Source organism: Mustela erminea, chromosome 15 (assembly GCF_009829155.1).
Source record: "Mustela erminea isolate mMusErm1 chromosome 15, mMusErm1.Pri, whole genome shotgun sequence".
Lineage (NCBI taxonomy): Eukaryota > Metazoa > Chordata > Mammalia > Carnivora > Mustelidae > Mustela > Mustela erminea.
Genome location: NC_045628.1, coordinates 20,379,703 through 20,392,465, shown reverse-complemented (window position 1 = coordinate 20,392,465; position 12,763 = coordinate 20,379,703).

Genomic DNA, 12,763 nt, shown 5'->3' with positions numbered 1-12,763 from the left:
GTTTAATACAGGGTTATATATGTATTTTGTCATATCAAGAGTCACAAATGATCATGACATAAAGCATTCCAGAAAATTACAAACTTTCATCTTATGCTTCATCTTATGCTTTTAGTGTGCACAAGGTTGTAGACTTCAGAGGTATCAGAACTTAGGGAGATTTTTACTTTTATCTTAAGTTTGAAAAGTTTCTTTTAGGTTATTTGCTAACGAAGCAGATGTACAATGTGTGCTCGGGGCAGAAATAGAGCCCATGCTTTGAAGTTTGGTTAAGTCATTATGACCTCAGTAAAAGTTAAAGTGTAGCTTCCCTGGAAGCCCATAAGCAGGGTGTACAAACATTAAGAGTGAAAATTTCCTTTATCATTGTTCATATTAATAATATTTTAGAGGCCTGATATAAAATAGAATCAAGAGATATAATTATGCCATATTTCTACTAAGTTTTGCTGCAATATGTTAAAGGTTCCCTATGTTTTATTCATTCTTTCACCACCTGTTGGATTTCATTACTTTATAATTTTTAGAAGCGTAGAAGAGGAGATGAAAACTCAGGCAAATTCTGTCCCTCATTAACTGATTTTTAAGGTAATTTACTTTAAAGGCCAGATAGTTGTATAATGACTATATTATATTTCTTTTTTTTTAATTTTAAACACCTTTATTCTTATCATCTAGAGATCTGTTCCCTTATGGTCCTGGAATCAAGACTCTTAAAAAATTTAGAAATATATTAGTTTTGCTTACAACATCACAGACTATTCTGACATAAATAGTCACCATGTTCAAGATACATTAAAAAAAAAAAAAAATGCTCCTGGAGCAAAGTACAAAGATCAAAACAGCCACCAAGTTTATCTCCCTCAATGGGTTTCTTCCATTTAGCCTTCCTCATGGGAGTGAATGGAGCTATTTGCAAGAAGGACTCACTGTTCAAGCAGAGATTCAACCTGACCCTTTGCACAGGTTTTCTCTCTCTCTCTCTCTTTTTATAAGATTTATTTATTTATTTAAGAGAGAGAGAGAGAGAGAGAGAGCACGAGCAGGAGAAACAGAGGAAGAGGGAGAGAGAGAATCTCAAGCAGACTCCACATTGGATGCAGAGCCCATGCAGGGCTAGATTTCATGACCCTGAGATGATGATCCTGACATCACGACCTGAGTGGAAACCAAGAAAGTGCTGCTCAACCAACTGAACTACCAAGGCACACTTGTACAGGCTCTTTCTGATGATGATTCTGAACCTGTGATTTTACTCTGACCTAACGATAGAAAGTTTGCATCAGTGGCCAGCAAAGACTTTATTAATTTCACAGCAACAATTTGTAAATCAAAATTTTATGAAAGCAGGTGTGATTATCAACTTTGTTTTTAATACTTTACTTCTTATTTAAAAATAATTTCAACACAGAGATGAGTTGTAGAAGTGAAAATAATATAAACAACACCTGTATATCATTTATCCAGACATGGCTATTGCTGAAAATTTAACCTTTCTTTTATCAATTGTTTTCCTCCCCATTCTCTCTTGCTCTCTCTAAACACACCTTTTTTTCCCCTGAGCAGTCACATGTACCATAGACCTTTACACCTCAGTACTTCAATGTGTGTTTTTTTTTCTTATATGGCGATAGTGCAGTTATCAGCTTCATTAAATTTAAAATGAATACAATGTTTTTATCTAATCCATTGTTCATTTGCCAACTTGTTAACTAATGTCTTTTATAGTATTATTTTCCCCATACTGTGTTGAATCCAACCAAATCTGTACTTAATTAATTTCTTCAGCATCCTTTTATCTGTAACATTTTCATAGCCTTTCATTGTTATTTCTATCATTGACCTTTCTAAACAATACAGCATTCTCTTTTTGCAATTGGAAAGTCCTCATTTTGTGTGTGTGTGTTTTTTTTAGTTGTTTCTTCATTATTAAGTTTACATAATGCTTTCTTGGCTACTATACTGCATAGATGATGTTCTTTTTTCAGGGTGCTGCATTTCAGACATGAATGTCCAACTGTCCTTCACTGATATTAATGTTGATCACCCAGTCAAGGTGATGCCTGATTACTTTATAAGCTGTGTGTGTGTAATTTTTTTCACTTAGCATAAGTAGTTTGTGGAGAAGCACTTTAAAGCTGTAAAAATTTTCTTCTCAATGAAATCTCCCCCAAGTTTAACACCAATTGATTACTCTTTTCTGATCCGACGGTTACTATAATGGTTACGAATGTCTACTTTGTAGTACTCCTTCCACATTTGTCTTTGGTCTTCAACATTCTACCATAACCAAAACCAAGAGACTGTCTTTTCCCCCTAATTAGCTAATTATTTGTATAAAACCACAGATTTTTATTTGTCTCAAATTAAATAATTCTTGTTATTAATTATACATGTGCTCAAATTGTCCATGATTTGGCCCTTCAACACTGTGTCCTATGTTACATATGCCCGTAAGAGTTGATCTTGGTTTTGCTTTATTTTGTTTTCTTTGGTATTTCTTACTATCATAGCCACATACTTTGGACTCATCTCATATGGAACTTGTTCCACCCTGATATTTGCCAATTTCTAATTTAGTTTTAATGGAGATGGGTTTAGAGATCCTCACCTGGCAGCTAGGTATGCTCATTTATACTGAGGTACCTTTTTTTTTCTATCTTTGTTTTGGCCTTTCTATTGGACAAAACCAGGAAATATATACAGGAATATGAACATACATGCATGCACATATAAACAAATATTCATACACATACACATCCATGTCCATGTGCAAGTATACACATATAATCACATACATATTTTAGGAATCATGAGTTCATAGAAAAATCTCAAATTTAATCCACTCCCTGGAGTTTTTTCTTACCCTGTCCCATTCCATACTAGTATGTCCAATCTTCTGCAGTGAGAACACTGGATCTTGATGTCAATGTAATTATTCATTTGGTTACTCTTATGATATTTACTAACTGAATTTAATGTTCTGATTATGTAATATGTAATATATTTTCCAAAGTAAAAAAAATCTATACACAGAATAGTATCACTCTCTGTTAAATGTTTTTTACTTTTCTACTCCCCATTCCTTATATATAATCTAACTCTAATATTTTTTTGTTATCCTTTCTATCTTTTCTTTTTGTAGATTTATGTATATTTTGTCACTTTTCCTTCTTTCTTACTTAAAAGAGTAATACACTACATATGATCTTTCACGTGTTTCTTTTTTCATTTACTATCATCCTCTTCAGAGACATTGTTATTGATAACCTTTGATTATTTTGGCCAATTTAATGGGTTAGAAACTGTATTCCACTTCTAATTTTGTATATTAATTTTAATTTGCATTTCTATCATGAGTTCATATGTATAAAAGCCTTTTACATCTCTCCTGTAGATTTTTCATGCCTTTTGCCCATTTTTCTATAGAATTTTTCTTGTTTTGGTCACCTTCTAAAAATTCTTTCCCTTATAAGCTTGAAATATTTAGGCCATTATCTATAATATTTGTGAACAATATTTTCTTGTAACTTACCCTTTTTTTGGTCTTTGCTTAGGGCATTGTTTTTTCTAATGCAATTTTTTTTTCTAATTTTAGTTAAATTTTCAAATCTTTTCCTTTATTTCCTCTTCTGAAAACTTTTCCCTACGCTCAGGTCATAGAGGAAGTCAACACAAAATACCTTGTTTGGAGGTTAAATTATTTGCCGTTAGCCCACAGATGTAATTGTGGCTGATCTCAAACTTCACATCTGAGTGACTACAAAAGCTGCAAGCGGTAAGTCCCTTTCAAGAAGATGATGCTATGATAAAACAACTCTGCCTAAGGGATGAGACGTTAAAGAACCAAACAATATGAAGCCTAAACAAGCATTTTAGAAAGATGTGGTGCTCTACTTTCTCAGCACCAAAATCTGGTGATATTAACTCAGTTTTGGAGGCCAGGAGAGGTATAGAAGACAGGAGAAACACCTAGAATCCAAACTAAACATAATTCAGGCAATCTCTGAACAAAGGTGAAGATCTCAGATAAATGGTAAACAGGTGGGGAAAAAAAGCCAAAAAAAAAACTACCCCCCAGGGGAAAAAATAAATGACAAAGGAAGTTGTTTATGTTTACAAAGAAAGAAAAAAATATCAGAAAATTTCTGACTTCATTCACATATAGTTTTAGCACAAATTAACATGTTAAAATGTAGAAAGCCAGCATCACATCCATTTTCTACTGGGTGATAGTTTGGGGATTGCATTTCATTGGTTTTTAGCTGAGTTATTTTTGCAGATTTGCTAATAATCATTATTACAGTTCTATCCTATGCTAACTTGAGGATGCAGAGATGATTGAGATTTTTAAATTATATTCTGGAAATATCCTTTTGGACTTTCTGTTTGCAGCATAGTAACATGTGGTGGATGTATTAATCCTCTCTTTGTGTTGTACTAGTTAAAATGTAGGGTTAAAATATTACAAAGGATCATTTCTCTCAGCTTGCCCCGATGAAATAATAAAATGATAACAGTACTAACCTTGGGTCTTCCTTCTTGTTTTCATTATTTTGCAGGCTTTTACACCTGTAAAAGTTGCTTGAGAATTAGTTGTTCTAGTTAGTAATGGGAAAATGGGAATGTGGGAAGTGAATATTAAGTTTTATAATCATTTCAGTACTTCTTTCTAGTTTCTTTTTTAATGTAATAATTTCATGAATAGAAAAACTGTAAAACCATCAGAGCATCCTCAGTAAGAAGAGGAATTTATATTATTCTAGGCTTATTTCTTGGAAATGGTTTTAGAAAAGACAGAATCCTCTGTGTGCCCCTCTGGGAACTTCTGTTTTTCAGTTATGGTAGGATTTAGAACAGAGCTTTTTCACGGAGACATTAGGGAAAAGACTAGTGTTCTCATTCCATTTCTGATAAAGCAAAAACCAGTATGTAAAAATAAAAGTTTAAAAGTATAAATTATGTAATAAAATCATACCTTCTAGATTGAAGGAATACTTTTAATAAAATAAGGCTATGGAATTTATTATGACTTAATAAAATAATTTGTAAAGTCAATGTTGGCAGCAGCATTAGAATAAATGTAGCTATACAATTAAAACAATTACCCGTGCCAGAGTTTTAAACAAAGCTGGAGAATTTCCTCAAAGCCATTATTCCAATATAACAATTAGAGTCCTGAAAAAGAGAAATACAAACTACTGCAGTCCTTGAAATATATTAGGTCTTCAATAAACATGATTTTTCTTCTTTTCAACATTGAAATTAACTGCTATAATTCATCAAGACATTTCCAAGTACCAACTCATTTTAAATCCAGCATAGTAAATAGGGAAAGATAAAAATACCACTTCTAATTATATAGTACTTTTTAAACTTACAATCAGGGGCTATGAACTGCTTTATGGCAGAAGGGAATACATGCAATGGCTCAATTTCCTTCTGCTTCAGAATGGAAATACTAAATATGTGTTATCTGTAAAGTGTTTTCTGGGAGTCAAGATTGCTGAGATAGGTGAAGAGGAGCAGATTTACATTTACAACTCACACAGGTTTGTATATGGCTGCCTAAATACAATCCATCACCTCATATTTAAACCTGCAGAATCTCACTGCATATAAGGTCGGCAAAACACAATATAGGCCTGCCATAGAGCTGGTCTTCATTTACGGAAATGTTTTTACACCACTATGCTGTGTTACCTCTTTTAGAAATAAGGAATAACTGTGGGTATATTTTTTTCAAGCTTTCAAGAAACAAGTAATTCTCTTGTTACATAAATATTCTGAGAACAATTAGACTTCCTCTCCAACTGACATTGCCTGACTTTCTTTATAAGAAGCCCAAGAGTAGGAGATGTTATTCTATGGTATATAATTCAAAATTTAACATGAGGCTTGACCAGAGAGAGGTGTAAAGAAACTTTCTCAGACAAGAGGAATACTCTATTTCTTTTTATTTGGACTGTGGTTACTCTGCATGCATAATTGATAAAACTCTTCAAATTAAATAAGTTTAATTTAAAAAACTTTTTGTATGAAAACTATATCTCAAAAGAAATTCTCTCTCTCTCCTCTCTCTCCCTCTCTCTAGCAATCCATGATTTGCATCTGTTGGGATTCCACAAAAAACAAAGACAAAAACAAAGCAAAACACAAAAATACCAGAGACTTCTTTAACTGCTTCAATTGGAAAGGAGTGTAATATTCAAAGGTCATTCAGTATTTACAAAGCTACTAAAAGTTTTGAAGGGGGGAAAAAAGTTATGAAATGGACTTCTAACTCCCCATTTGAGCTCTTTCTTTCAGAGCCTCAAGAGGTTGCAGAAAAAAGGAAAAAACCTATAATGCACTCAGTGGCTCTGAAACTAAGCTGGATATTTTGTTGTTATGCTTATGGAGGTCAGCTTGCATTCGCTTCTCTTCTATCCTGTAAGTTGTGTAAGATTGGCTTCCACTGATGTAATATAACATTGAACCCTGTTGGCAGAGATTCTGAGAGATGTAAATCCCAAGAGAACACACAGGAGGCAGAAATGGTGATGAACTGCCTATTATCTATCATCTTTCTATCTATTATCCATCTATATATCTATCTGTCTACCATATGTCTGGAGAGAAAAAGAAGGAGCAGGGACAGAGAGGAGAGAAAGAAAATTAGGCATTTTGTTGCAAGCCAATCTATGTTTCATTTCTTTTATTGCTCATCAGTATTCCATCACATGAATGTATCACAATTTTTCTGTTAGTTATTTGACATTTTTCCAAGTTGTATTATTGTTAAAAAAAAAAAAAATGCTATTGTTTCGCAACTTTTTCCAGAGAATCAAGTTTTCATTTTTCTTGGCTACAATTCTTCAAACAAAACCTTGGTCTTGTTAGATATAGCATTTTTTTTTCAATATCAGTGGGTCTAAATAGTGTCAGAAATCACTTCTTTGCCTACTGATCTTTGTTCTAAAGTACTTTGAAATTCCTAAAAGGGGAATGTTAAAATCTCTAAGTTTGATTATAGATTTCTCTATTTCTTCTTCTACTCCTCCTTTTTTTCTTCATGTATTGTTATTTTTTAAATATTTAAAAGATTTATTTAATTATTTGAGAGAGAGCGAGCAGACACACAATCATGGAGAGTGGGACAGAGGGAAAGGGAAAGAGAATCCTAGGCCACCTCCCTGTTCAGCATAGTGTCCTACTGTGGGGATGTTAGGAGGTGGGAGTGGAGAGCTTGATCTCATGATCCTGAGATCAAACCTGAGCCCAGATCAGTTGTTTAACCAACTGAGACACTCAGGTACCCCATTTAATGTGTTTTTAAACTCTCATCACATGCACAAAAATTTAATATTATAGTCTTTTTTATGATTTTTCCTTTTTTATCTTTATGAACTATGCCTTTTTATCTCTGTTAATAATATTTACTAAAGTATATATTTAACTGATATAAATGCAATCTCACTGTTTCTTATGTTTAATGTTTGCAGTACATAATACTTTTCATTCTTTTGCTTTCAAGTCATGTGTTTTTACTATTTAAAATGTGTTTCTTATAACAAACCTACCTTTAGAACTTGCTTTTTATCTATTCTGAGAAACCCTTCCTTGTAATACATGTACTTGTAATACTTGTATGTTTACATTTAATGTAGTTATTGACATTTGCAATTCAGTAGAATATTTATTTTCTGTTTCTTTATTCTCTTCTGTTTTCCTTTGTTCCTTCTTTCTGGCCCAATTTTCAGTAAAATGAGTATTACTAATAGTCCATTTTGTGTTTTTTTAGCTATCTACCTTTGTGGCTTTTTGTGGTTGCTATAGTTTCAAATATACATTTTCAAATTTATCATGCCTTACCCTTAAATAATATTAGTTTGTGAAAAAAGTTTAAATCTTTCAGTAGCATAATGATCTCTTCCCTAAAACTCTTTGCAGTTATTCTGTCATATATTTTACTTCTAAATATTTTATAAAACCCATGGTGTATTACAATTCTTACTTCAAAAATATCAGTAAAGTTTTAAGTTGATGTGTATTTTCACATGCACACTCTTTTTTATTTGCTCAAGTATTTACCCTCTGTGATCCTCCTTATTCTTTGATACAGATTTGGAGTTCACTCTTACAGTAAATTCTTTCAGACAGATGAATTTCTTCTAGCATTACTTGTAGTGTAAAGCTGTTGGAAGTGAGTCCCTTCAGCTTCTATCAATTTAATAATGCCTTTTTTAGTTTTCATCTTTGAAGGATATTTTCACTGCATACAAAATACTAGATTGATTGCTTTATCTTTTCTATTAATACTTTAAAAGCATATTTACATTGTCATTTCAACTCTATTTTAAAAAGACAGCTTTCATACTTTCTTTTATTCTTATGTATATATAGTGTCATTTTCTCCTATCTCATGGAAAATATTAAAACATTATCTTTGGTTAGTTAACAGTTTGACTCAGATGTTCCAAATGGTAGTTATTTATTATGATGACTAATATAAGCTTTAGCTTATGAATTATCCTTATAATATTCTTTAAACATAAATTTGAATCATTTAAAGAGCATTGTAAATATTTACTGAGTCCAGAAAGAATATATAGTATATAGTATAAACTTAGTATAATGTTTTAAATTTATTTTTTCAGTGTTCCAAGATTCATTGTTTATGAACCACACCCAGTGCTCCATGCAATATATGGAGCATATACCTATATACCAGGTTTACCCATCCCCATCCCCCCCAAGACCCTCAGTTTGTTTCTCAGAGTCCAAAGTCTCTCATGTTTCGTCTCCCCCTCCGATTTATCCCAACTCACTTTTCCTTTCATTCTCCTAATGTCCTCCATGTTATTTCTTATGCCCCACAAATAAGTGAAACCATATGATAGTTTGCTTTCTTTGCTTGATTTATTTCACTTAGCATAAATCAAATTTTTTAATAGTAAGAGGCAATTTATAACTTTGGTTTTTTTCTTCCAGAGATGTGATCATTACTGAAAATTTGATAGCACGGATATGTGTTCTTTCACATTTATATGTATATATATATTTATTTCTGCCAGCACCTTTTTGTTTCAAAATCTTAAGAGAAACTTAAAAGTTTTGAAAGCTTTTAAATAAACCCACTTTTTGAAGAAGATATGATAACTTCTATATTCAATGTAATCAACACATTGTTTCTGTTTTTGTTTTAAAGATTTTATTTATTTATTTGAAAGAGATCACAAGTAGGCAGAGACGCAGGCAGAGAGAGAGGGAGAAGCAGGCTCCCCATTGAGCACAGAGCCTGATGTGGAGCTTGATCTCAGTACCCTGGGATCGTGACCTGAGCCGAAGGCAGAGGCTTTAACTCACTGAACCACCCAAACAACACATTGTAATATAAACTATATTTATGCTTTGTTTTCAAAGGCTACTCTGAAAATTTATGAACATTAGCTACTGACATGATTTTCGTTTTGTTTTGTTTTGTTTTTACCATAAAACAATGTCTCTCGAAGTTGCTTCTACTTGCCACTTAGTTCAGAATCACCTCAGGTTCTTGTTAAAAAGGCAGCTCTCTGGAAGTTACCTCAGGATACATGAATAAGAGAGGGTAAATGACTGGTGGGCATTGGAACATGCATTTTTATAAGCTTTTCTCTTCACTTCTAGGCAGAATAATGTTGAGGAATCATTTTCCTAGACATATATACAGAGGGATATTTGTAGAATAGTGTAGCCCAGCTCATATAAAATAGTAAACTAAGATTGTGTCTTGCCATAATGCATTACACTATCCTATGAAGATTAACTTCAAAGACAAAGATATTTTAAAAACAAAACTTTAACTTTATTCTTGTCACGGCTACTGTACCTTGCTCTAGGTCACTCTAGAAATTCTCATTTTCCTTTCTATTTCAGGCTTGTTGTTACATATTTTCTAATAATGTATAATTTTAGTAGAATCTGTATTATATTTTATATCTGAAAAACAAAGTACTTCACAGTTACTTGTGTAGGAACAAAACACAATAGTTATTGCTTACAGTATATAGATGGTAGTCAGTTGACCTTGATGGGAACATCATCACTATCAGTTACTAAACACATTATATTCTGTAAGCTTCTTTACCATTTTCAGTTTGTTTTGGTCAGGGCTTAGTATAAATGAAATGGTTTATATAAAATTTCTGGCACAAAGTGATACCTTAAAAAAGCATATTTTACCAGTTTACTTTTCATCAAAACATGGAACTTAATATCTACTTTATACACAGAAGTTTTGTTCAAAGGAAGTCATATATAGGAGCTCAGAGCCTCACAGAGAGTAAAGCCTAGCAGATCTACAATTTAGAGCTGCCCCAGAGGCACTTTTCCCAACACTGAGAGCTTAGCTTAACCATTGCGTTTTATCACCGAACAGTTATAATGAATCTAACCCTGGCAAAGTCCCAGAATTCCTAATTTTCTAAATATTGCAGCTAAACTCAAATCTCTCAGCTTTGACTAATTCCACATTTCCTTTTTCCTGCTTATTACCTCAAGTATCTTGTATCTTATATCTTATATCCTGGCCTAAAGTATAAGGCAAAACCGTCAAAGTGCCAGAACGATTAGATTTCTATAGCAAAAAAAAAAAAAGATCAAGGTAAGACTGCTTAGCCAATCTAATCAGTAGTACAGAAGGAGACAACCCAAATATATCAAAGAGCAAACCACAAAAATGCCAAAACGAAGAACAAGGGCATGAGTTCCTGCGAAGGCTATTTCCTTGGCTTTGATAGCACTCACTGGATTCTTGGTGTCTAGTATATCCTGCATATGTTCTTGCCTGTGCTTGGTAATCAACCGACAATGCTTGCAGTAAAGACAGATTTCATGGCATCATTGTAAATTTGTGAAAACTATACCTGCAGTTTACAGCTTGGAATCTGCTTATTTATCTGGTGAATATTGTGTAGCTCAAAATTTGGAGTCACTCATTTACTACATGGAAATGCTTGGTTGGCTACATTGCAATTTTTTAGCATCTTTGGATAGAACAGTCTTTTACCTTGAGGTTCTTGATAATAATACTGGGAATGGTACATGTCTTTGTTTACTCTCATTTGTACATCAGGTGGATAGGTAATTCCAAGAGAATTAATGGTTAAGGTTATCCACATAGATTTGAAAAATGTCCTTTCTTGATAGAATACAGGTATTCATTTCATCATAGCTCCCCCTTCCAGAATGGTTTCTACAGATATCAGCTTAAATATCCTTAGTAGAGCACTGTAAAGCTGCGATAGATTTTTTTTAAAAATCTACACTTAAAAAAGGTTTAATGTATTTATTTGTCTCTTCTAGTCTCAGTAGCAAAAGGATTAGAATTCAGAATCTCTTCAACAAATTAGCTAATGACTCTACTTCCCGAGAGACTTTACTTTTGTTGCAAAGTAAAGGCCATTAATGTTACCGATTTTTTTTTTTTTTAGGAAGGCTACTTATTCTTCCAATCATTTCTCTTTCACTCTCACTGTAATCCAACCAGAGAAAAGAAGTATCTTGCAGTATACGTAAATTAGCCATTTGCCTTTCTTCATACTTTCACCACCTATGTATGTATCGGTAAACAGTATGCTTTTTTTTCCTTTTTAAAAACATTTTGTAAATGGAAAAATGTAATTTTCAATATGTATTTTTTATTGTCTCAACATCTTTTTAAATGAAGATATGTTTATCCATCCTGTAAATTAAACATACATTTACACGTTCTAATCTTGACGGATATTTGAGTTCTTGGTTCTTCTGAAGGAGCGGAAAAGTTGTATGAAACTTTTTAGTGTATATTAGCAAGTATTTTTTCTGGAGTGCATACAAAGGGGTGAAATTGATGGGTCATGGGATGTACATATTTTCAACTTTAGTGTAAATACCAAACTTTTTCCTAAAGTGTTTTTACCAATTTATCCTCCAACCAGCAATGAACGAGTTGCTCATCGTTCTCCACATCATCACCAACACTTGGCATTTTCTGATTTTTATTTTTTACCAATCTACTGAATTTTAATGGTATCAGATGAATATATGCAATTAATAAGCATACTCTATTCATGTGGTTATTAACTCTTTAGTCCTCCTTTTGAAAACGGCTGTTTAAGTTTTTAGTCATTGTTCCAATGGACTATGAATTCTAATCCTCTGTAGGATTTCAGTTTATGATTCAATCTCTATGGTTTTATATATATATATATATATTTTAGGATTTTATTTATTTATTTGACAGAGAGAGATCACAAGCAGGCAGAGAGGCAGGCAGAGAGAGGAGGAAGCAAGCTCCCTGCTGAGCAGAGAGCCCGATGCGGGACTCGATTCCAGGACCCTGAGATCATGACCTGAGCCGAAGGCAGCGGCTTAACCCACTGAGCCAACCAGGCACCCTCTATGGTTTTTTTTTTTAAATAAACACATATTACTTATTTTAATGAAATAATTATCATTCTTTTTATGATTTGCCTATATGTTTTCAATATAATCTTTAGGAAATCCTTTTCCTGTCACAAGATTATACATTTACTTCTCTATATTATTTTCTGTAGTTTTTATAGTCTACATTATTTTTTATAATTTTTATATTTTTCTGATTCATCATTGAACTATTGAATCTACATGGAAATGATTTTTAATATGAGTATATGGTAGTTACCTAATTTTATTCATGTTCTCTTAATAACCAATTGTTGTAGACTCATTTTTGATTATTCAACATTTACCCCACTGATATGCAATGTGACAATTAATTACA